The 24,098-nt window shown below is 40.8% G+C and overlaps 1 pseudogene; it reads left to right on the top strand.

The window, feature by feature from the left end:
* The first annotated feature begins 7,037 nt into the window (after positions 1–7,037).
* LOC147893462 (putative galacturonosyltransferase-like 3 pseudogene) lies at positions 7,038–9,198 on the top strand (annotated as a pseudogene).
* Positions 9,199–24,098: the final 14,900 nt, after the last annotated feature.

Here is a 24,098-nt window from a genome sequence, read left to right as displayed (position 1 = left end):
AAGGTACGCAAAAGCTCTCATATGCTTATAGTTGGAAGCAAGCTTGGCACTTGGTGCCAGAAGGTTCTCATCCCCACTAGAAATAGACTCACAACTAGGCCTCCTAGAATTCTAGAAGCATCACTACCATTGATCTTGGACTCCTTTCCATGAGATTGTTGGGGAGAGGTGGACCCTTGCAACCTCCATCCATATCTATGGCTAAAAAGGGGAGTTCATTCACCCGAAAATAGAGTTTATGAATTTTAAAAATTCCCAAAGAAACTAAGAAAAATCACAAAACTTCACCCCAACTGGATCCTTAAGCACTATCTCTAGGAGAGCAAGTGCTAATAATAATAATAACAAATCCTATGAAAACGTGATGAGGGAATGCAAAGATAGGGAATTTTTGAATAAGGCAGACCCATTATTATCTATACTATACTTTAAGGAAAGGTCTCCATGTGGCACCCAAACAGCTAGCCATGTGGCATGCTCTCAGCTCCTCTCCTCTCCTCCTCTTTGCGCACTCTCAACTCCTCTTCTCCCCTCCCCTTCGTTACAAGAAAGAAAGCTATGTCCCCTCGCCTCCCTCTCCGTTACAGGAAGCTATGTAGTTGGACTTTCCATCTTGATGATCACTACGATGTAGAGGATGCTGTTTTTTGATGAGCAATATGCTTTTTCCTCCCCAAACCACTAACTTCATGCACTATGATGGAGCAAGTTGTCAAGTATTGCTTACTGAAGACTATCAAAGAGGGTTTACCTACGGATAAATGGAATAGGAAGCAGAGGCTTACTCTGAGCATGAGGTTTCATAGCCATGGCTTGGTGGTGCTACTTTAGCTTGCTGCTATAGCTCCTACTCCTTAGAGAAAGCTACCCATAGCCAATCATCCTCCTCAACCTTTTCTCCTCCTCTATTGTCGTCTTCTTCTTCTTCACCCTCTCCCTCAGATTTCTTCAATAGTAGCTTTTTCCTCTCTTAGTTTCCACCTTATCTTTGGCATTGGGCTGTCCTCCTCTTGCTATTAAGCTCCTATCCTTCGAAAGCTCCAGATACTGCAATCCACTCTTATCTCAATCTCCCAAGATGATGATTTTCCAACCTGATCGAAGAATATGATAAGCTCGAATTGGGTGGACCAAGTGGGTTTTTTAGCTTGACTTTGCTTTTTCACCTCTTCAGCCGACTTATGAATTGAAATAGACCGAGGGACGGAGTTAGATGAGCTTTACGAAAAATCCATCAATGGATTCAGGACCACAATCTATGGATTCAATCAAGCGACTCAGCTCTGGCAAATGGACATGCTAGATGTTGATCTTGCCTACGTCCTGCACGGAAAAAGGATATCAATGCAGAGGTAACCATGTAGTTTATTTTAAAGATGATCACAAAATTTTCAAAGATAATCACCTCACAAAGTTCGTTGAAATTCCTGGGAAGCCTTTGGTGTGGATCCTTTGCAAGGGAGCTTGAATCTTCTCGCACAGTGAGCAAAGATGTTTGTTCCTCGCAATCCAAGCTTGCTGAAAACTACAACCCCATATCCATTTACGAAATCTTTGCACTTGTTAAAGCACTATGTGCTTCTATACCAACCTTTGTAGTGTTAGTGAAAATTACAAGGTGTTTTTGTGCATGCTCTCGGAGAAAGGGAGACGTACATTGCTACTTTCAAGTCAATATTAGTGTACAAATACTTTTGCATTCTAAGTTTGATGAAGTGTTCAATGCAAACACTTTGAAGTGTTCAACAATAGAAACACAAAGATGATCCTTACTCCCTCACTAGTGCCAGACTTCGTGTTTCAAGTTCTCTCTCTCTTTGGTATCAACTCAACAACTTTTGGTCAGCTTAGTGCCAAAGGAAGACATTGATTTGGGTAACCATACCACTTTAAAAATTGAGCAAGTATTCTTGAAAAAAAAAGATCAAGTAGAAGTTGAGAGTTCCATTACTAAAGGGAGATTACATAAATAGAGGCACACAGGTCGTCAAGCCTATGTCTATTGTTTTGGATTATGGGACGAGGATACATGTTCTAAGAGATATGGAGGGTGAACAAACTTCTCTAATGGAACCACACATGATCTTTGAATTATACTTGGCTGTTGTGGAGGCATGATCTTTGAATTATACTCGGCTGCTACTGCCTCAAGAAGCAAAAGGTAGTGGAAGAGCATTAATTCTATGTGAGAGTGAATACAAGGTGGAGATGATCATGATTTAAGAATCTTGGAGAAAATTGAAAGTGCTTAGAGAGTGGCTCCTTCGGAACAATGTACAATTATCAATGCGTATGCTCCTAGAATTTTTTTGGTATAGTAATCTTCAAAATATTGCTCAAATATTGGCAGCTTCCTTGCAAAGAGAGATTTTGGTGACTATATAGGCACTACCACTATTGATGTTGATATCATCAACGTTCATGTGTCCAAGGCAAGTGTTTTGAATTTTGTGAAATTCGTTCCTTGAAAAGTACCTTGATGCTTTTGACTATGAAAATCTAAAAGGCTACTGTTTTTGTGTGATTCTCTTAGTGTACCCTAGGCTTTGACTCTTGAATTTCCGTTCGGCCTTTCAAAGTGGTCTCCATTGTCTTAGGCTGGCTTTGCATTTGCTTCTTTTCCTGCCCTTTCCTTTTATTGCTTGATTCGTCTACCTATGGAATGAAAGGAGTCTTTGTTTCTTCTTCCTACGAGTCAATATGTCAAGTTAGAAGAAGCCAATGGGAATAAAGAATAGGTTTCCAAGGTAATAGAAAGAGCAAGCAGGTCTCACGTGGGAGGGTATAGTTATAGATGGAGAAGCATGGATGAGAGAGGTAGAGACTATTTGAAGGATTGGTTCTATGGCCATTATTAGAATGACAATTAGTCTAATGTGGAGAAGAAGGATCAAAAGAGGAATTAGGTTGTGGATGTATATGAATGTAAGAGGCAAGGCCCTATTGGCCATTTATGTTCATGCATTTTCAAATACTGTATAGCTAAAAGTTGCACAGCTTGAGAAGAGTCATGGAACAAGGAACTGTTTTCATATTTTGTTGTAAATATCTTTTGAGTATGTCCTTAGGCAAAGGTGTTTTGGCTAAGGGGAGCCAAAGAGAATTGATTGTGGCTAGAGAAGTTACTGGAGCTAGAGATATCCTTCAAGAAGTTGATCATGCTACTTGAAATTTAGAGGAAATTGGGCTGGTTGCATTCAAGGAGAATTTGAGAACCAAGAGCTAGAGAGGCCAAGAATGCTCTTAGCCAAATCAAGGGAAAAAGAAGGCGGGAATGTGTTGGATGCAATTTGCATTTGTAGAACAAGAATTGGACAAAATGAAGAAGAAACGATCAAATAGAAGAAGGTCTTGCTTGGTTCCTAGACTTTTTCAAGTTATGATTGATACTTGGCCAATTAGAGGATTGTTTACACCACCTCGAGAGGCTACCCAAATGTTTTATGAAAAAAGACTCAAGAACTTCTCTCACAACATCCCTCTTTGGTTGTATATACATATATATATATATATGAGACCCTTCAAGATATAGGGATTGACCAAGGCAAGAGTAGTGCTGACAAAGGCAACGTTGAAGAATCCTCAAAATTCATAATTGTGGCTGGCAGCCATTTGTTGTGAGGGGGATGGAAACAAGAAAGTCTCAAATACTCTATTCATAGAGGCATTAGAAGAATGCCCACAATCACATGGAGACCAAGGATTTGTTTTGTTTTAGATAGGTAGGTAGATAGATAGATAGATAGATAGATAGATAAAGAGCTGAGAGAGAGAGAGAGAGAGAGAGAGAGACCCTTAAACATAAAGCCTTTAAAATCAATTGTCTTTCTGTATTTTGAATTAGTTTAAAATAATAATAAAGCCACATAGACACATTTCGTATATATGGCACATATAAATGCCACTTATACACACATGTATATATATATATAAATTAACACACATACACATAGAGATATGTATATAATATATGTATCACACACACACACACACAATATTGTTACACACATGATACATGCGCATACATTGCTATATGCATACACATCTATTCTACTTCTTAAGGAAGTGTTGCCATGTGGTAGGAGAAGTTGGAGTCAAGGGGGAGCTTAGAAAGATGCCATGTGGAGAGCCAAGGAAGACACTTAGGCCCTCCACGTGGAGAGCAACGGAAGACCCTTCCTTGCACTTTCATGCCTCCACATGGTAGGCCTCCTTCCTATAAAATGGGCTACAAAATTGGCTGACCACCCATGTCTCCTGCCATCGGTTGCAATTGTAAATCATTTTTGAAGGCTTGAGAGCTAGGTTGAGTTAGGGATAGCTATATATAGCTCCAATACCACACCCCTCCTTGCCTCACCAAACACTTTGGCCAACCACCCACGTTAATTTCGAGAACTACATACCTACCAATGATACCGTTGATCATCACAATGAGGTGCCGAGGAGAGGGTGTGGAGAGAAATCAATGTAGGGGTCGGGCTCTTCAGGGTTAGACTCCATGGTTAAGGGAGGACATGAGGCATGCGACTGCCCAACAATTGTTATTGTTGTTTCTCCTCCAAAGGAAGGATTAGGGGAGAGAATGATACCATTTATCATGATGACGAGATACGCATATCCATCCATACTCACGTGAGTGTGTCTACACATGTATGTTTGATTATGTAAGCACATGTGACTGTGTGTGTGCATGTAGATAGAGGTGTACACACATAAAAGGGTTAGTTTCTCCTATTCCATCAAAGGATGGAAGTAGATGGTATAAACATAAGAACATGGGGAGAAAGTACTCAATGCACAATTATATCACAGTAGTGCGTAGGCCACAAATGGGTAAGTTAACATAGAGTTGACACGTGTATCTCTCGAATGAATAAGTCTGGCATATGTAAGAAAGTACATGCATATATGTGCAAGTGAACACATGTACAACACACAAATAGACACGCATACACTAAAATCACATGCGTACACCAGATTATGCATGCACATGGTCAAGTGTCTGTATACACGTGTATGTTTGATTCTCTAGGAATGTGTGAATGTGTGTCCTATGTGTGTGCATGTAGATAGAGATGTACATGCAAATATGCCCAAAGACGTGAATGTGTGTCCTATGTGTGTGCATGTAGATAGAGACATACATGCAAATATGCCCAAATAATCAATACACATGTATAGTGTGTAGACACAACGTGACATATGTGCACACATAGGCAAACACACATATGCATGTGTAGACATATTGGAATACACATGTACATGAGCATACATACACTTGAGCATGTGCATGTGTCATATGCAAATGTATATGTGTGTATACACATTAATACATATGCATATAATAGGTGGTTCCAGCCCCCCCCCCCAACAAACACACACACACACACACACACACATAGAGAGAGAGAGAGGTAGTATTGGTATATATATAATTATATTTTTCCCAAACAGAGGTACTATTACAGCTTCATTGGATTTGATTCAAAAATTTGTTAGCAGTATACAAATAAATATTGGGAGTTGTAAACTTTCACATGGATGGAGAGAGAGAGAGAGAGAGAGAGAGAGAGAGCAATGCTATCAAAAACATTTTTTCCAAATAAAAGTGATGCTAATATCGAATTTGAAATTCCATAAAAATCATTTACTCCTTGAAATTAAAAAAACCCTATGATCCCAACCTTGAGACCTAGCGGAGCGGGTCTCTAATCGTCGTAGACGGGTCATGCTACTCGTTACAATAGCCGAGAGACGAATAAAGCGTAGAGTGGGGTGCCCAAAAGACGAATAGAATAGAGTGGGGTGCCCACTCACAAAAGACGAATAGAATCGAGTGGGGTGCCCACTGCCCATTGTAGTCCACCTCCATGGTAGAGAAAATCCAAGTATATGTGACAGCAACCCACTGCCCAAACGCTTGGTTTAGGCCGAAAAACGAAATAGGATTGCATTCAGCAGCCAGATTACATCCAACAGCTCTACGGTACCATCATCACACAATGGGCTTTATCTCCTGAGACGAGGAGATGATTCTACCCACTGGCATTCCTCTAGTGATTAAAGACTTGAGCTTCTATTCCAATGGCTCAATTCGCCTTCCTCTTACCGGATTTGTTCGAACCTTCCTTTTTGGCGTCCTGAGCTGTTTGATACGTGAACTATGAACGGAAAACTTGACCATATCTTAAAGTGTTCCCAAGGTTTCGCTTCCTCAACGCTTGCAATCAAAGAGATCTTACTAGCGTCGTGTTATCTCCATCGGAGAGAGTAGATCAAAGACATTCCTTTGTACGCTCCCGTCTAAAGTATTTCCCACTCCCTCCTTTTATAAAAGCTCCAGATTTCAAGCCCGCTCGTTCCTACGGTGAAAAGGCTAAAAAAACAGAGCTCTACTCGTAAGCAGAGCCCCAAAAAAAAACAGAGCCTACTCAAATTCACAGTAAAAGCCTTAAAAAAACAGCGTCCACTCGACTGACTACACAGTAAAAAAAGTCGAAAACAAGATAGCCTACTCCACTACACAGTAAAACTATAAGCAGCAACCCAACTACTGCCCACATGCCTTAATTCAGCCGCTGCTGCACTGTGCACGGTGGATGAGCTTGTCCTTACGTTCACAGATTGGGCAAAAAGTGTTCCTAGCTTCCTGTTGCCTATTACCCAGAAAACAATAATGATAACAGGTAAAAGTGTAATCTTGAAGAAAGGAAGCAAAATCCTCTGTAAAGAAAACGCGTAACAGACCTTCATAAAGATGCTGTCTTTGTCCATTTTGCCTCTCCATGAATGAGTTGGAGGCTTGAAAGTTGATGAGAGTCTTCTTCTGCTATGGCCAGGCACGGGAAAAGATGAAAGAATCTGAGTAGTATCGATGTGCACATTGCAACATATACCCAGAAAAGAATCCTGTCGCCTCTCCATAGTCCTGGCCTTAGTCCTAGCTAGCTGCTTCCCACCATCCATCCTCCTCTTTCTTCTTCTGCTCTGCCCACAGCTCTGATCTTCTGCAGAGTCCCTGCTGCCTCCCACAACCCCTTGTACGTGTCCCTCAAGCTCCATTGCCTCCCTTCCCAAGCAACAACCATTGCTTACAACCCATAAAACTGCCACCTTCCCTCTCCCTCCATTGCTGCTTCCTCCTGCAGGAAGTAGTCTCCTCTCTTCTTCTCCTCAAACTCCATAGCCAAGCTTCCCAAACAGCCAAACAGCAACCATAGCCTTCAACCCATCGCATACCTTCTCTTCATCCCTCTGTCTTTCCCTCCTTCCACCACCCACAACCACCCTTCTCTTCCCTCTCTTCCCTGCAGGCTGCCACCTTCCTCCCCATTCCTGTCAGCTCCCATGGGCCTCAATTGCCCTGCCCAATCTCCTGCTCCTCGATTACATCAATTGCATCTCTCTCTCTCTTGTTATCTTTCCGCTCTTTGCCCACCCGCATCATGACCCTTCACTGCCCAGCACCTGCTGCATTCCCTCCCCCTTTAACTACGCCCTCTTTACACCCCTTGTGTGAGCCGCATTGCCTCACTCGATCCATCTCCTTTTCTTTCCCGCCCGCCCATGGTGGGTTTCTGTGATCCTTCTCTGAGCTCTCCTTTCTGTCCCCATCCTCTCATCCCCATATGTCCTCTTCCTAGTATGTACAATGGTGGCTTCCTTCTTGCATAGAAATGCTCCTCCTGGAGAGTATCCTGCTCTCTTTCTCTCAGATTCATCGGTTGCCTTCCCCATTGTTCTGCCAGATCTCTTCGGGCGGTTGAGCTCTCCGATCTGAGATACAGGCCCATCATGAACGTACATTCTTCCACTTTGAATATCCACATCCTTGCGGGGCTTTGCGCATACTTGCTGTTATTCCTCTCGGCTCATGCTCGTAGGTTTATGCTGTTTGATCCAGAGTCTGATTTGTCTCTCGAGAATTTTTCTCACATACCTTCTCTTCCACCTGGCTCCAAAAGTCTGGATTTGCCTCATTTCCGAGAAGCCCCTGCTTTCCGCAATGGCAAGGAATGTGTTCCGTCCGAGCACCAGTCTAATGATTCAGATCTCTGCGACATTCTATCTGTGCACATAGCGATGACGCTAGATGCTACCTACATTCGAGGTACTGTCGCAGCTATTTTGTCCATTGTACAGCATGCTGCTTGCCCGGAAAATGTGGCGTTCCATTTTCTCGCTTGCCGATTCAAAGAGGAGCTTGCAGAGATCATACGGCTTACATTCCCTTATCTCAAGTTCAAGGTATATAGGTTTGATGAAGAGTTGGTCAAGGATAAGATTTCGGCATCGATTAGGCAGGCTTTGGAACAACCTCTGAACTACGCTCGGACTTATTTGTCCGAAATTTTGCCATCTTGCGTCAAGAGAGTGATTTACCTCGACGCTGATCTTGTTGTTGTGGACGATATTGTCAAGTTATGGGGGACAAATCTGGGCTCTCATCCACTGGGAGCTCCGGAGTATTGCCACACCAATTTTTCTCAGTATTTCACAGCTGTGTTTTGGTCCGACCCGACATTCTCTCGAGTTTTTGAAAGTAGAAATCCGTGCTATTTCAATACAGGTGTGATGGTGATGGATTTGGAAATATGGAGGTATTGGGGCTACGCGAAAGCGATAGAGGAGTGGATGGAGGTGCAAAAGGATATGAGAATCTATGAGCTTGGGTCACTGCCTCCATTTTTGCTGGTATTTGCTGGAGATATTCAGCCGATTGAGCATAGATGGAATCAGCATGGTCTAGGAGGTGATAATCACGAGGGTCTTTGTAGAAGGTTACATCCAGGCCCGGTAAGCCTCCTGCATTGGAGTGGAAAGGGGAAGCCTTGGATTCGTCTGGATGCTCGCAGGCCATGTTCTTTTGACAGTCTGTGGGCACCTTATGATCTTCTTGCACAGTATGTGGAGTACAAGTAAGCAAACCTTATGATCTTGCTCAATTTGTGGTGTACAAATAAGTAAGCCTCTGCCGCAAAATATTATTTGTGGCGAAATGAATACCGTGTCAAACATCGTAGAGCTCTGATGAGGTTAATCTCCTTCGTTGCTGCAAGCTCCTGCAATTCTTGTGGCTTGAAGCATGGTAGCTACCTGTGGAGGGCAAAATGTCGAATGTTTATAGCTTGCTGGGGAATAGGGCCACATTTTTGTGAGTGCCTCATGTTCCTTATATACTTTCAGACAATTACTCATTTCCAGATTTCATTATCTTACCTTTTGTGTTGACATATAATAAGATGCACATATAAGTCAAATTGACTCAGATTTTAAGTCACTTTCTTACGTCAGAGCTTTATAATTCTATGTATCAAACTAGGAAATTGGCTCTTGTTACCATGAGCATGTAAACATGCAGCCCCAAGAAATGAACAAATGAACATGAGCATACAAATATATACCCATGAGTATCCTCTTAAGCTTGCACATGAGTGTATGTTTATGAGCATGTAAGACTCTTTAAGCAGAAGACTCTTTAACCATGACGATGGTTAGAATTAAAAACATATACACATGAGCACATAAACATAAGCATGTGTTCATGAACATATATGCATGTGTATATACATGAGAATGAACATATAAAGACATGAGCATATAAAAATAAACATATGTTTGTGAGGTTGTAAGAATCTTGGAACATGAGCATTAGCATGTGTAGGACTTCTATGTACATGACCTTATAAAAATGGCGTGCAAACACGAGCATGTAAACTTGCAGCTCCAAAACATGAACATACAAACATCAGACATAAAGTATAGCCAAGTCTCAAGATTTTACAAAATGGATCAACTACCATTCACTTCTCAATGCTACATGCAACGACCAACGCGAATGCCGCATACATCCTTTCAATAGTATGAAGATGCAATTAAATTTGTATGTAGGAAGGATAATGTATCATTGATATCCATAACAAAGGACTCACCTAGTACTTATAACATCCATGGTGGATGGCTCTTAAGATTTAACAATCCCATTGATTGAAGAAGTGCTATATAACTTTATGCAGCATAAAGTAGTGAATAAGGTAGCAAATTTTTTGCAAGTGACAAATATGAAAGGTACCAAAAATCAAAGTAGTGAATAAGGTAGCAAATTTTTTGCAAGTGACAAATATGAAAGGTACCAAAAATCAGAACAAGAAATACAAATCATGAACACATTGGTGAGAAACTATTGCAAGATTGGTTGTAGCACATTGCAAGGTTGATTTCCAAGTACATGGTACGCATATACAAACCTTACAAAAACTTTGCCCCACCACTCGTGTCAATTTCATCATCTCCAACATATGACCAATTAAGGGACAATGCTTCCACAAAACCAACAACTATAATCATAGCTACAAAGGAACAAGCACAATGCTCACAACCACAAGAAGCAACATAAAAGCAACATTGTAAAAGAGAAATAGTTGCTACCATAGAGACGTGCAGCAAGAAAGAATGAGCAAACACAGGGACCAAATGCGCAAATGAAAGTTGTAGTGCCAGTTGCAAAAGTCACTAAAAGCATCCACAACTTCAACTTTACCCTCATAGTAGGTAGTTCTTGAAAGAGTGCAACCTTCAAGGCATATTGAAGAGGGTCATCATTACCATCATTATCGACAAACACACACTCACTCTTTGAATCCTTCCACAAAATTCATTGGAAATGTGATACATGTTTGAATTTAGGAGAGAGAGAATGTCCCATCTATCTAACTTAAGCTTCAAGATAAACTAAAATAGAAATGGAAGCCTTGAAAGCCAAAGTGGCAAAACAAAAACAAGAGAGATCGTGGCCGCTACATGTCCTATCAACTAACAATTGAGCCGTCGGATTTCTCTAGGAGACATGCGCGGATGCCACCAGTTCATTTTGCTTGTGCTCCATAGTCACACGCTTGGAAAAAGGAGGAGGTTAAGCCAATCGCACGAGATGGAGTCCGCACAGGCATCCCTAGAATGTAAGATCTCTAGAGAACAAAGGAATGACCTTGCCCAGGTGATTCCGCTATCTTGTCCATCATTTCCACGAGTTGATCCATACCATAGATTTGATCGAAGATAAGCACTCAAATAATTGATGGGAGACAGTAGCCGAGATAGTAATAAGGAAGGATTAAGAAGAGATAAAGAAATATAATGAGATTTTGGTGCAGGATGTAGAATGAGATAGAGGCCCAATCACAAGTCCGTTCTTCTATATTCAAATCTAGCTCTGAAGCTCGTGGATGGGTGCCATTCTCGGAAGCTGTCACAGGGGAAGACGACACTTCTGTGAAGGCGATGAAACCCAGCTCTTTGAGAACTGACCCGTTCTCATGGCTGCTCTCGAAGGTAGCCTTTGGAAGGAGAAAGATTCATCATTCTCTACCCGTACAATGTATCTTCCTCTCCCTCCTCTTTGGAATGTAAACCCACTAGCCTTTACTGGCTCTCTGACCAGTAGCCCCGCTGAGACTTCTTCACTAACTCCACCAATGGCAATTTGTTATCCTATCGTCGCTGAAATTGTAGGTTATGGATTTCAGACTCCAAAGTCAGACTAATGTGAGCTGATGAAACAAAGCAAGAATGCGATCAAAAAACAAAGCTAGAAAGGGAAGAAGGACTCATGTTTACAAGAGGGGATGAAAGGGCAACGGAAGCAGCTCCTTGCATGAAACTATTGGGGACAAAGGCTTGACAGACACCCTGGCAAATATAGTGCCATTCAAAAGAATTAAGGGCCCTCTTCAAATTCAAACATGGCAAAAGGTCTTGTTCATGGCGTTGATATTGTCATCACGTCGGAGATGGAGAGGTCAAAGCTTAGCATCCACCTCTGGGTCCCATGTGCTAACGTGTATAAAAGACAAAGAAAATGGTGCATAATGAGTTGGAAAAATACCTTGTAGCATGGTGTTTTTGTGTGTGAAATGTGGCGCACAACTCATGTAGCAAGATGCAAAAAACCAACACGTAAAATGATAGAAACCGGTCTTCACAAGGAGGGCCACCCCTATAAATCTATCCTTAGGCCACGTTTGGATACACTACGTGATTTAGTAGTTGCGCTCGCTCAATCTACTATTGTGCTAAGTCATATTTATGTAAGACTTGAGTGATGCAATCCGTCCACGACGCGTAGCGTGCAAGCGAAGTGGACGGGAATGGCACCGACCAAGTGTAAGTATTGATTATTTCAATGTTTCGTCTACATCTGCAAGGTGCTTGCTACCAGGGAATTTTGTGAGAGGAAAGCTGCTTGAAACAGTAAGACAGCTTTGTTGAGGATGTTTAATAATCAAAATATTTGAAAGGAATGTAAATTTGGAAAATGAAATAAAGCTGGGGGCGATGCTTCGACGCTTGGGCGAGCGTGTTGTTTGTTTCTTACAAAGAAAACAAGTGATACATGTTGGTGGTTTTGTAGAATAGGTGTATGATGAGAGTAGAATAGGCTTTTCAGGAGACTAGCATTGAAGCTTTGGTAGAATCGAATGTGACTTAATAGCTTGTAGGATTTGAGAGTAGCACCATGGAAATGCTATCGATCGCCTAAATTCTGTGGTTTTTCGAGCAGCTAGAATTCAACATGTTTTCGTGATAGCATTGTGTGATAGAATGTCCTTTAAGGATATCAACTTTAGTCGATGTCAACCCGGTAGAATGCAGCTCTCGCAAGTAGTGGAAAGGATGGTGCTATGGTGAAAAGAGAGTTGTAAAGCGAGCACATATGCTTTCAATCTGATGGATCGTGTCGTTGCTTCATGAAATGGGAATCAAAGGTCTGCTGTGCTTTTGTTGCTGTGATTGCAGCTTGTTACTATCGTCTCCACCCCAATTCTTGAGATTCGTTGCTCCAATCGATATCAACAAAGTGAGATAGCGTCATATATTTTTACGAGTTGAAACCCGTAATTCTTGTTGAAAGAATTTTCACGGGTCACGTATTGTGCTCCAAGCTGTGAATTCCGTCAAAGAAATTAAGTCTCTAGTGTCGTAAAAATCCGTCTGGTTTACTCATTCCATCGGCTGCCAATGAATGCTTGCTACGTCCTGGAATCCTTACGCTTTGTTTGTAAAAACTTGGTTCCAACAATGCATGTGCGGATGCTAATGCATTTTGTTTTTTAGCATACATTTCGAGTGCTAGATTCCGAAGTTAACATGAATTCAGTAAAGTAGTGCAGAAAGGTTTCTCCCTTCCCACTCGCGCAAGAGTGGAGAAACAACATACGGCAAACAATAATATGTCTCGAACCCATCGCTGAAGCTTCCACTCAGTCGCTGTCCTTAGAGCAGATCGTGTATGTAAAGGCTACGTGAGAGGCATCATGGAGACCTTAAAGCTCTACCCGGGCTGCTTTATCATACAGAGATACAAAACCCAAGCCTCCTCCGTAGATAGGTGATCGTCCATTGCCAGAGCTTTGCAGTTCCGCTCCCAATCCTTTCCCTTGGCATTTTTAGAGCCGTAGATGGTGTACGTAAGAGTGCAACTGAATCTTCCAGAGATATATAGCCTTGAAAATGATCCTCGCGGGGCGGCCTTTTTGTATGGGTCTCCGGCATAATTTTTTATTTCTGCCGTGCATTCCAATTTTTGCCGCTTGCAACCGACCTGAATCATCGGAGATGATCACCATCCAATGTGCAATTACGGCAACACAGTATTGTACAGGAGGAGCAGGCAAGCACAAGAGAAACTCTTCCTACAACGCAACAAGGAGGAGGAGGAGGAGGAGTACACAACAAGGAGGAGGAGTAGGAGTAGGCAATCAGCCCCAATAAACCGTGACTACAAGAAGGCAGTGAGCAAGCCCTTTTCACCAGTTTTCGAACCTAGGAGCAAAAGGAGGGAATCATTGCCAGGAAGATGGTGGCTACGCCAGGAGCCCGTTTCACCAGTTTTCGACCCATTCCGTGTAACCTCTGCCAGTTTTTGGCCGCCCACAGATAGGGATGCATGAGCCCAAGTGGTGGGCGGCCATAGGTGAAATCGGCAAACAAAGATGACCATTTTCACCCTATTGTTGGTGATTGTTGTCAGTTTTCAACCTTTGATAGATTTAAGAGGTGGCAAGCAATGATAAGTAGAGTGATCGAGCTAAGGTGGGAAATTGCCACACATCGGAGATTGCATGATGGAGTGTGTGGCAAATGGCGAACAGCGGTAGGGAGGTCACTTTGTAGTGACACTAGAGTGGTTGATGACCTCTAAGAGGCTTGGATGTTTCCCCAAATTGTTCCTAGATCTCCCAAAGATCATAAGTGATTGAAATGACAAATGAAGCAACACACCAATCCATGTGCAATTAGATGATGAGCATTACAAGGTATAGACTGTTTTACACTAATTTTTTTTAAATTAAAGGGTAAAAAGATCGGTAATTACACTGGGATTAGTGTCGAAAAATGTGCATCAGTATATACCAACGCTTGTAAAGGTCAATATATACCGACACTGGTAAAGGTCGGTATTGGTAACCTCTAAAGGTATCCACAAAGACGAGTATTTGACTAGCCAAGTGTTAGGCTATTGCACTAGAAAAGGGATAAAAGATGTAATCTAAACCTAAAAATGTAGTTCAAAATACACATTAAGATCCCCTCAAATCTACCTTCCAAGACTTAACTCCTCACACATAAAAACTCCACATAAATTAACTTTTCTTCAATAACTTCACTCATACTCTCTTGAAACTGAATTTCAGTATTCAAACATCCACAAAATCAGAAAAACTAAATTATTTCGTTTAATACCCTTCCATTTCGACACCTTCATCATGAAATATTCCACCAAATATATGTTGTTAATGATCCATATCCAATATGCATTTACTCATCAACATCATTTCAAACTCATCTAAAACCTTCTATGATTCAATATTCAAGATCCCCTCAGAAAATAAACATAACTTTCTCTTCATTTCATTCCCAAATAATGTACCAATCCCAAGATATTCAACATCTCACAATCTCTTCAAACCATCATTTAGGAAGCATCACCCCTTCATGCATTTCAAATATCAAATATGAATGCACATTCAGATTTAACACAAAAAAATAACACATGTTCCTTTTTACTTCATCTCAAACACACTTCTTCATCTCAAGATATCCACAAATACATAATTTTTAATTGCATTTTTAATGATCAATTTACAAAGCAACACCTTCTCATAAATCTCTAACACAATATATAATTTCAAATCTGTAATCTTCTCAACAAAATAACAACTTTTCCTTTATACTTCACTTCCATCCCATACATCAATCAAAAGATATTTAGATTTCCATGAAACCGTAAAATGCGTCAAAATCCCTTATACAAAACCCATTTTTGCAAAATCCACCTTCCACTTGGCAGACATATGACATATTAAATTGATCGGAATCATGTCTGTAAACTCTTTTGTAGAAGAAACCTTTTCCATTTGACACACCATTTATGACTTATTTCAGAAAATATAAAACAGTTTATAAATTTCCACAACCGGAAACTAATTTTTGCAAAAACCAGAGTAAAAATGACTGCGTGTGAACTCAGTTTCGTTTTTAACATAAAAACCATGCTCCTACCTCAATCCTTCACCGATTGGTATGGGAGATGTTATGGGATGCTTAGCTTTCTCTTTAACAACCCTTTCAAGCCCAGCAAGCACCAAGATTGAGTGGATTCATGTCCACAAGCTTATCCCACAAAATTGGGTGTTCAACCTCTTCTTGGCACCATTCTATTTAGCAAAATAGCTTCATCTTTTCATAATTTATCACTTGGGCTGGCTTAGCAATCTCCCATGAAGCCCATAGATGAGCAAATTGGAATTCCTCTTCTCTCCCGAGTCGTCGGTCTGTGTATTTCCTCTTTTCTTTGTATTTCTCCATCCATAACTACCTTAGTCTCCACATTAAAATACAACCGTCAGATCTTAAGTACTTAGGTCATTGCCATGTGTCCCTCTCTCACACCCCTTCATTTCTCCACCTTTTTACCACTGCAAATCCACAATTGAATGCATTTTTGCTCATTTTTGCAACCTCCATAACTTTCAATCCGTAACTTGGATTGCAACATTGTAAAAGCAAAAGTGTTCATCTCAACAAGCTCTACACATCCGTAACACCATCACTGAAATCGGAGCAAAACATATGCACCCATTTTCATGGCTAAATACCATGATAAATGCTTTGTTGAACCCACATTGAATAGCATCAACCTTGCATATGACATGACATTGCAACAAATACATTGCTTTGTAAGACCCAAAATCACATGCCATCATCTTTTCCCCACACTTAAATGTGGAGCGTCCTCACAAACATCAAACTTGGACATCCATTGCTTCATTACCACAATCATCTTGTCCATCAAATCTGCCACACAATCAATACACCAATAAACTATTCCAAATATAGCACTCACTCTCATGTCACATCACCACATAACAACATTCACACATAACACACCTCATAACATCACATGACTCAATACACATGACACAACTGATCACTGTCTCTCAACACACATCACCACTCATAATACCATAAATCATCATTCACCTGCATGTAATATTGGATAGCATAACTAGGCTACATTTCCACATAGGCATGCTAAAAAGAAAATCACTAAAACTAACCCATCTTTGAAACTAAGGTAGAACCATCCACACTTAAAAACTACTCAAATTCATGTCTATGGTTATGACCTCAGTCTTTAACGCACATTTAGTCATGAAAACCATCTCAAAATCACATATTCCACCTCATAGAGAGATCATAAACAATCAGAAATCCCTCATTTTCCATGTTTTTTTTGTTCTTCCTTTTCATTCGTGTTTGTTCTTCCTTTTCATTCGTGTTTTTTTTCCCTTCTCTCTTTCGACACAAGGTCCTAACCCATGAAAACCAAGGCATCAGCCCCATGCCTACCAAGAATCTTACATGGCACTGGTAATCTTCTTGGTCTTTTATTTTCCATTTTTCCACCAAGGTCTCACCCCATAAAGGTCAAGGCATCGGCCCTAGGCCTACTAAGTACCTTTCTGGTGATGATTATCTTCCTGGCTCATTCTTATTTTTTGTTTCATTTTTTTTCACACTACTTTGCATTTATTTCATAAGTTCATCCTTCTCACTTGTAATCCACATATGAAATCAGAATATGAAACCTCAAAATAGCTTCAATCAAAACATGGCCAAAGCACTTGGCATATGCCTTCGACATACCTCAAATAGAATCTAAGCATGGCTAAAACTACTTAGCCTCTTAAAATAGAAAAGCTTTAGTAATCCTCTATCTAGCCACCCAAAATCGAGTGTAGTCTAGTTATGCTTGATCACAACAAACAATCATATGTCCAATTACACACTACATTCATACTCCTCTCACACACATACATAAACATAAAAACTCACTTAAACATAAAAACTCACATGCTGATTAGTTGTGTTGTGTGTATTGAGTGACGTAATGTTATCAGGCATGTTATGTGTGAATGTTATGGTGTGATGTGTGTGACTTGCTTTAAGGTGATGTCATTTGAGAATAAATGTTATTTTGGAACTTTTTCTTGGTGATTGTGTTTTATGGCAGATTTTATGGACAAGATGATTGTGGTAATGATGAAGCAATGGATGTTCAAGTTTTGAGGTTCACGAGGACGCTTCACATTTAAGTGTGGGGGAATGATGATGTGTGATTTTGGATCCTAAAACAAATTTCATGTCATGAGTAAGATATGTCATGCAATGAAGATAAAAGCAATGCAATTGTCATGGTATTTAGCCATAAAATTGGTGCATCTATATTGTTTAGATCGTGGTGGAAGCATTGCGAATGTGTAGAGCTTGTTGAAACGAGTACTTTTGCTTTTTATAGTGTAGCAATCTGAGTTACGGATTGAGAGATATGGAGGTTGCAAATCTAAGCAAAAATGCATTTTAATTGGTGATTTGAGAGTGATAGAAAGGGGAGAATTGAAGGGGGTGTGAGAGGGTGACAAGTGTCATCCATCCAAGTGTGGAAATCCAATGGTGGTGGTGATGGCGATTCGGAGAAGAGAGTGAAGATGTTCTTGATCTTGGCTATGAGAGGAATTGCCCATGTTTGCCTAGCCTAGAAGAGAAGTCTGTGCAAGAGAATGAAGAGGGGATAGTCGTCCCTTATCAAGACAACGTCAAGAAGCAGATGTGCGCCATTTTATGATGGAGAGACCTAGTTGTGGTAGCAGCCTATTGCAACATTTTTCGCTCATCTCAGGAGCATTTCTGAAGAATTGAAGCAAGGGAGCTGTGTTTCCAGTTTTTGAAAACTTTCTCGGGGAGGATATACGTCAAAATCTTTGGTTCAGCCATTGTGGAAGCTTCTCAAGAGGTAGGTGACCTCTTTTGTGCATGCTGCATGTTTTAAAAACTAGAAATACCCAGGCAATGGTCCTTGCAACACCAAAACGTCATTCTTTGTGAGGAAAACCATATCATCAACTTTTTGGACACATATTCTTTCATTTTCCATTAAAAAGGAACGTTAAAGCTATAACTTTTGGCAATATTGTAGTTCTATACAAGTATGAATGTATCTGAATGAAAGGAGGCTGGAATTGAATGCATTTCATCACCATTATGCTTGATTGTTACTGGTTTAGTTGCTGATTTATGAGAAATAAGCAAAAAAGAGCTGTATTTGAATATTTACTCGTGGAAATATGGTTTTATTAAAAATAATGAAATTATGATGTCAAATGTGAAAATTTTGTTCTACAATGTTTCTAAGTGTATTGAATACATGCAAAACGATGGGTCATATGCTCCAATCTAATATCAGAAACCCCTATTTCTGATATGTCCACTTCATCTCTTTATCTGTGGGACGGCAACTAATCGCAGAGATTACTGTGGACCCAAATTATGAGAGTTAGATAAAGTGCATGCATTATATAATAAAACAAATAAAACAATAATTTAAATGAGAAGTAGACTTACCACCCATGCCTCAAACATGGCCCATCTGCCACTATTGAGGTGCAAATTCTTCTCTCTACTATCCCAGAGGGCCTCAACTATTCCCTCTCCTACATCCCTCGGGGGTAGATTATGGCCATCGACGGCTAGACCTACTCGACAACCATCTCTGTAGCCCCTTCGGCCGAGGGGTCATCACCTAGGCATACCCATCATAAGTCTAGGAAGGGTCGAGGATAATGTGGTGGCTCGAGGGATGTAGACGAGTTGGCACACTCACATCCCTATAGGTCTCCACTTTGTCACGAGACCCAATACCAGTCAAGTCCCTTGCCCTCTCCACTCATAGGTAGAGGAACCCCAGAGCCTAGTCCCTCTGCTACTCCTCACTCCTTAAGCGCTCGCACCACCCCTCGCTTTGCTACTCCTTGCTCCTTATGTGGTCACACCACCCCTCGCTCTAGCTTTGCTACTCTAGATCCCCCACCCAAGGATCTTTACTATGAGATCACTATGGGTTGAGAGATCATAGAAAATAAAAAGGGCAGTCAAGTGATGACCGCCATGAGGCGGCTGATGAACCATCATTTCAAGAACGGCATAACACTTGACTGGCGGAACCAGGAGGAGGAAAAGAAGAAGGCAGTCTTAGAGGAATTGAGAAGACAATTCCCTAACCCTCCCAAGCACGAGTTTGATGACCAATACACTTGGGGGGGTCACTCATCATATGTAACTATATCACGTGAGTTCAACAGAAGGATATTTTTTATTTCTAAAATTTACAGAAATAAATATACATAAGGGACTATTTTAAATAGTTCTGAAAAAAATTTACAGGTTTGTATAGAAAAGGGGTACATTTTATTAATGAAAAATTTACAGATAAGGTATTTTAGAAATAGGCCTTGAACGCACGTGATATAGAGGGTTTATACATAGTGACCCCCCCGAGCCAATACATGCGAGAGCGCATGTATGTTGTCTTGAAGCATCGCATGTCAGAGCTACGAGATGCCATCAGGGTGAAGAAGCCTAAACCCAGTTGGGCGAATAAAGGTGACTTGAAGCTTTTGAAGAAGGAGCTGAGAGACACACCATAAAGTTCGACAATCAGAAGAGAGCTGCGAGGAGATGGATTTCCTCATGGAAATCGCCTGCCCAAGGCGATTCCCTACTCTATCAACGGCTGCAGTGGGTGGAGGATAGATTGTTAGTGGCCGATCCGCAACCTTTCATCGTGGTAATAGATGGTGCACAAAATGACCGATTAAACTCCCAACAATTGGTCAAATCGACCAACCCCCAATGAAACCTTTAATGCTCAGCCGGCTGCCGTGCAAACTAAATCCCAAACCAGCAGAAAAACCACATGCTTGGATTTCAAACTCCATCCTACAGACTTAGAAGGGCACTATACGTGTACGGTACGATTCAACTTTCTCAAGATGCGATGAACACGCGCCGTTCGATCATTTCATCTAGGAATGTAGCTGTGGTCGCGGTGGGGGATGGGCTCCTTAGAACCACACCATGAAGTTGATTAGTTTTTGGTAATGCTCGTGTGTAATAATTTGCCGATCTGCTTCTACCCTCCCCTATTCCGCACATCCTTATTCTAGCACTTGATGACATACGTTCGTGGTTCAGGCTCTAGCTATTGGATTTCTCCCTGCATCTGCATCGCTCATGGATGCGACAAACTCATTTGGACTCTCGACGAAGCCATGGGCTACTAGCAAAGGAGTTCCTCAAGGGGTAATCACAGTGCTAGGCCCAAGAGGAGTCGGCGGCCCAAGGGAAGGCCCCTGAGGAGTCGGTTGAGTGCAATTGAAGTCCTCTGGAGAGTACAGATCATGATGTCTCCTCCTACAAGGGGTTCCGTACTCTCCGGACGTGCGACATGCTGACATGTCTAACATAGGTGGATTGGACAAACACAGACACAAATACAAAAACAAAATTCAAACACAAGAGCAGGTAAGAAACGGAAAGACAATTTACTTAAAATACAATACTCACAATTTACTTAAAAGATAATTTATTACTTGAAACTCAAATTCATTCACTAAAACTATGAAAACATAATTCTTTGCTAATGAGAGTAAAATAGGGGAGAGGGAAAGCATATAATTATTCTTATGCTTATATGCATATGCATGAGCATATGAGCACATGCTCATGCATAAGCATAAGCATTTTCATATGCAACTGCATATGCTTATGAGTGTGAGAGGGTAGGGGAATTACCTAGGTAAGAGGGCATAAGCAAGCCAAAGAGGGAGAGAGCTTATGAGTGAAATAGGGGAGAGGGAAAGCATGTGATTATGCTTATGCTTACATGCATATGCATGAGCATATGAGCATATGCTCATGCATAAGCATAAGCATTTGCATACACAAATGCATATGCTTATGAGTGTGAGAGGGTAGGGGAATTAGGGGAGGAGGGCATAACCAAATGCTTAGGAGTGATAGGATAGGGAAATATAGCTTATGAGTGAAATAGGGGAGAGGGAAAGCACATGATTATTCTTATGCTTATATGCATATGCATGAGCATATGTGCATGCATAAGCATAAGCATTTGCATACACAAATGCATATGCATATGAGTGTTTGAGGGTAGGGGAATTAGGGAAGGGGGGCATAAGCAAGGCAAAGAAGGCATAAGCAAATGCTTAGGAGTGATGGGGTAGGGGAAGAGAGCTTATGAGTGAAATAGGGGAGAGGGAAAGCACATTATTATGCTTATGCTTATATGCATATGCATGAGCATATGATCATATGCTCATGCATAAGCATAAGCATTTGCATATGCATATGAGTGTGAGAGGGTAGAGGAATTAGGGAAGGGGGGAATAAGCAAGGCAAAGAGGGCATAAGCAAATGCTTAGGAGTGATAAGATTGGGGAAGAGATCTTATGAGTGATAGGGAAAGCACATGATTATGTTTATTCTTATATGCATATGCTCATGCATAAGCATAAGCATTTGCATACACAAATGCATATGCATATGAGTATGAGAGGGTAGAGGAATTAGGGAAGGGGGGCATAAGCAAGGCAAAGAGGGCCAAATGCTTAGGAGTGATAGGGTAGGGGAAGAGATCTTATGAGTGGAATAGCGGAGAGGGAAAGCACATGATTATGCTTATCTTATATGCATATGCATGAGCATATGAGCATATGCTCATGCATAAGTATAAGCATTTGCATACGCAAATGTATATGCATATGAGTGTAAGAGGGTAGGGGAATTAGGGACGGGGGGCATAAGCAAGGCAAAGAGGGCATAAGCAAATGCTTAGGAGTGATACGGTACAGGAAGAGAGCTTATGAGTGAAATAGGGGAGAGGGAGAGCACATGATAATGGTTATGCTTATATGCATATGCATGAGCATATGAGCATATGCTCATGCATAAGCATAAGCATTTGCATACGTAAATGCCTATGCTTATGAGTGTGAGGGGTTAGGGGAATTAGGGAAGGAGGGCATAAGCAAGGCAAAGAGGGCATAAGCAAATGCTTAGGAGTCATAGGATAGGGGAAGAGAGCTTATGAGTGAAATAGGGGAGAGGGAAAGCATATGATTATGCTTATGCTTATATGCATTTGCATGAGCATATGAGCATATGCTCATGCATAAGCATAAGCATTTGCAAATGCAAATGCATATGCATATGAGTGTGAGAGGGTAGGGGAATTAGGGAAGGGGGGCATAAGCAAGGCAAAGAGGGCATAAGCAAATGCTTAGGATGGGGAAAGAGAGCTTATGAGTGAAATAGGGGAGAGGGAAAGCATATGATTATGCTTAGGCTTATATGCATATGCATGAGCATATGAGCATATGCTCATGCATAAGCATAAGCATTTGCATATGCTTATGAGGACTCACTCCTTAAGAACTTTCAATGAAATAGAAAGTAAAATATAGAACTTTTAATCTAGTCTATTCAAGAATCAAAGGTAATGCAACCCTAAAATCTTAAACCTTTGAACATAGGTTATGAAACCTTAATATATGACACCTTAATAAATTTAAAAGCATTAAACATTAATAGAAATAAAGAAATTCAAAGTTTAGCTCTCAAGATAGTTTTTTGGAAGAGTCAAAAGTTTAGCTCTCAGGATAGTTTTCTACAAATTCACCATAGTGAGTAGACTTGGACTTGCTCAAAACACTCAAAGGAGCTCATGGGCAAAGACCCTTTGTTCTATCAGCCACCCAGCCAGTGGGCTTCTTGGAATGAGAGTATAGAGGGCGATTTGATCGAGAGGGTGCAGCTTATGATGAGAGGAGCTGTGGTCTAGGAGTATAAGTGATGGATAGAATGGGAACCAAGTCAAATGCAAAAAAATTTGATGCATGGTGAAGGAACTAAAGGCATTGAACCACAATGGTAGATAGTAGCAATCGAGTCTATGCTAGAGAACCCACATCGAGTAAAAGATGAAACTAATATTCTTTGCAATCACACCACCCTATTGCTCCCATGTAATGCAGCAGCATACTTAAGAGATAGATGAATGGACTGATTTGTAAGTATTATTGTGCATGCCAGCCTTATTTATGGACTTATATATAAGAGTATCAGGGATTACATTTCAATTACTAGCAGCTGACTATGTCTTATGATTTACTTTTGTTAGTTCTTTATGTTCACTTTCTTGGATTTGAAGACCTAGTCCAAAAGAGATGGCTACTATCACACCTATGGCACAAACACCTACTCATGACAAATAAAAATTGTCACACACGTGCATACTCGGGGGGGTCACTATGTATAAACCCTCTATATCACGTGCGTTCAAGGCCTATATTTAAAATTCCTTATCTGTAAATTTTTTCATTAATAAAATGTACCCCTTTTCTATACAAATCTGTAAATTTTTTTCAAAACTATTTTAAATAATCCCTTATGTATATTTATTTCTATAAATTTTAGGAATTAAAAATATCCTTTTGTTGAACTCACGTGATAGGGTTACATATGATGAGTGACCCCCCCGAGCGTGCATAATTGGCCTACCACTAGATGTATGCTTTGTTCTGGATATGATCACAATAATACATCAAAGTAACCCCTAGCATTTGATATTTCTAGAAACTAAAGAAACATGTTTTCTTTGCTCTAATGTTTCATGAAAG

Source organism: Dipteris shenzhenensis, chromosome 15 (genome assembly GCF_047967505.1).
Source record: "Dipteris shenzhenensis isolate YYH24624 ecotype China chromosome 15, Dip_SZ_1.0, whole genome shotgun sequence".
Lineage (NCBI taxonomy): Eukaryota > Viridiplantae > Streptophyta > Polypodiopsida > Gleicheniales > Dipteridaceae > Dipteris > Dipteris shenzhenensis.
The sequence above is the reverse complement of the archived record's forward strand: the minus strand, read 5'-3'. Positions and strand labels throughout refer to the sequence as shown.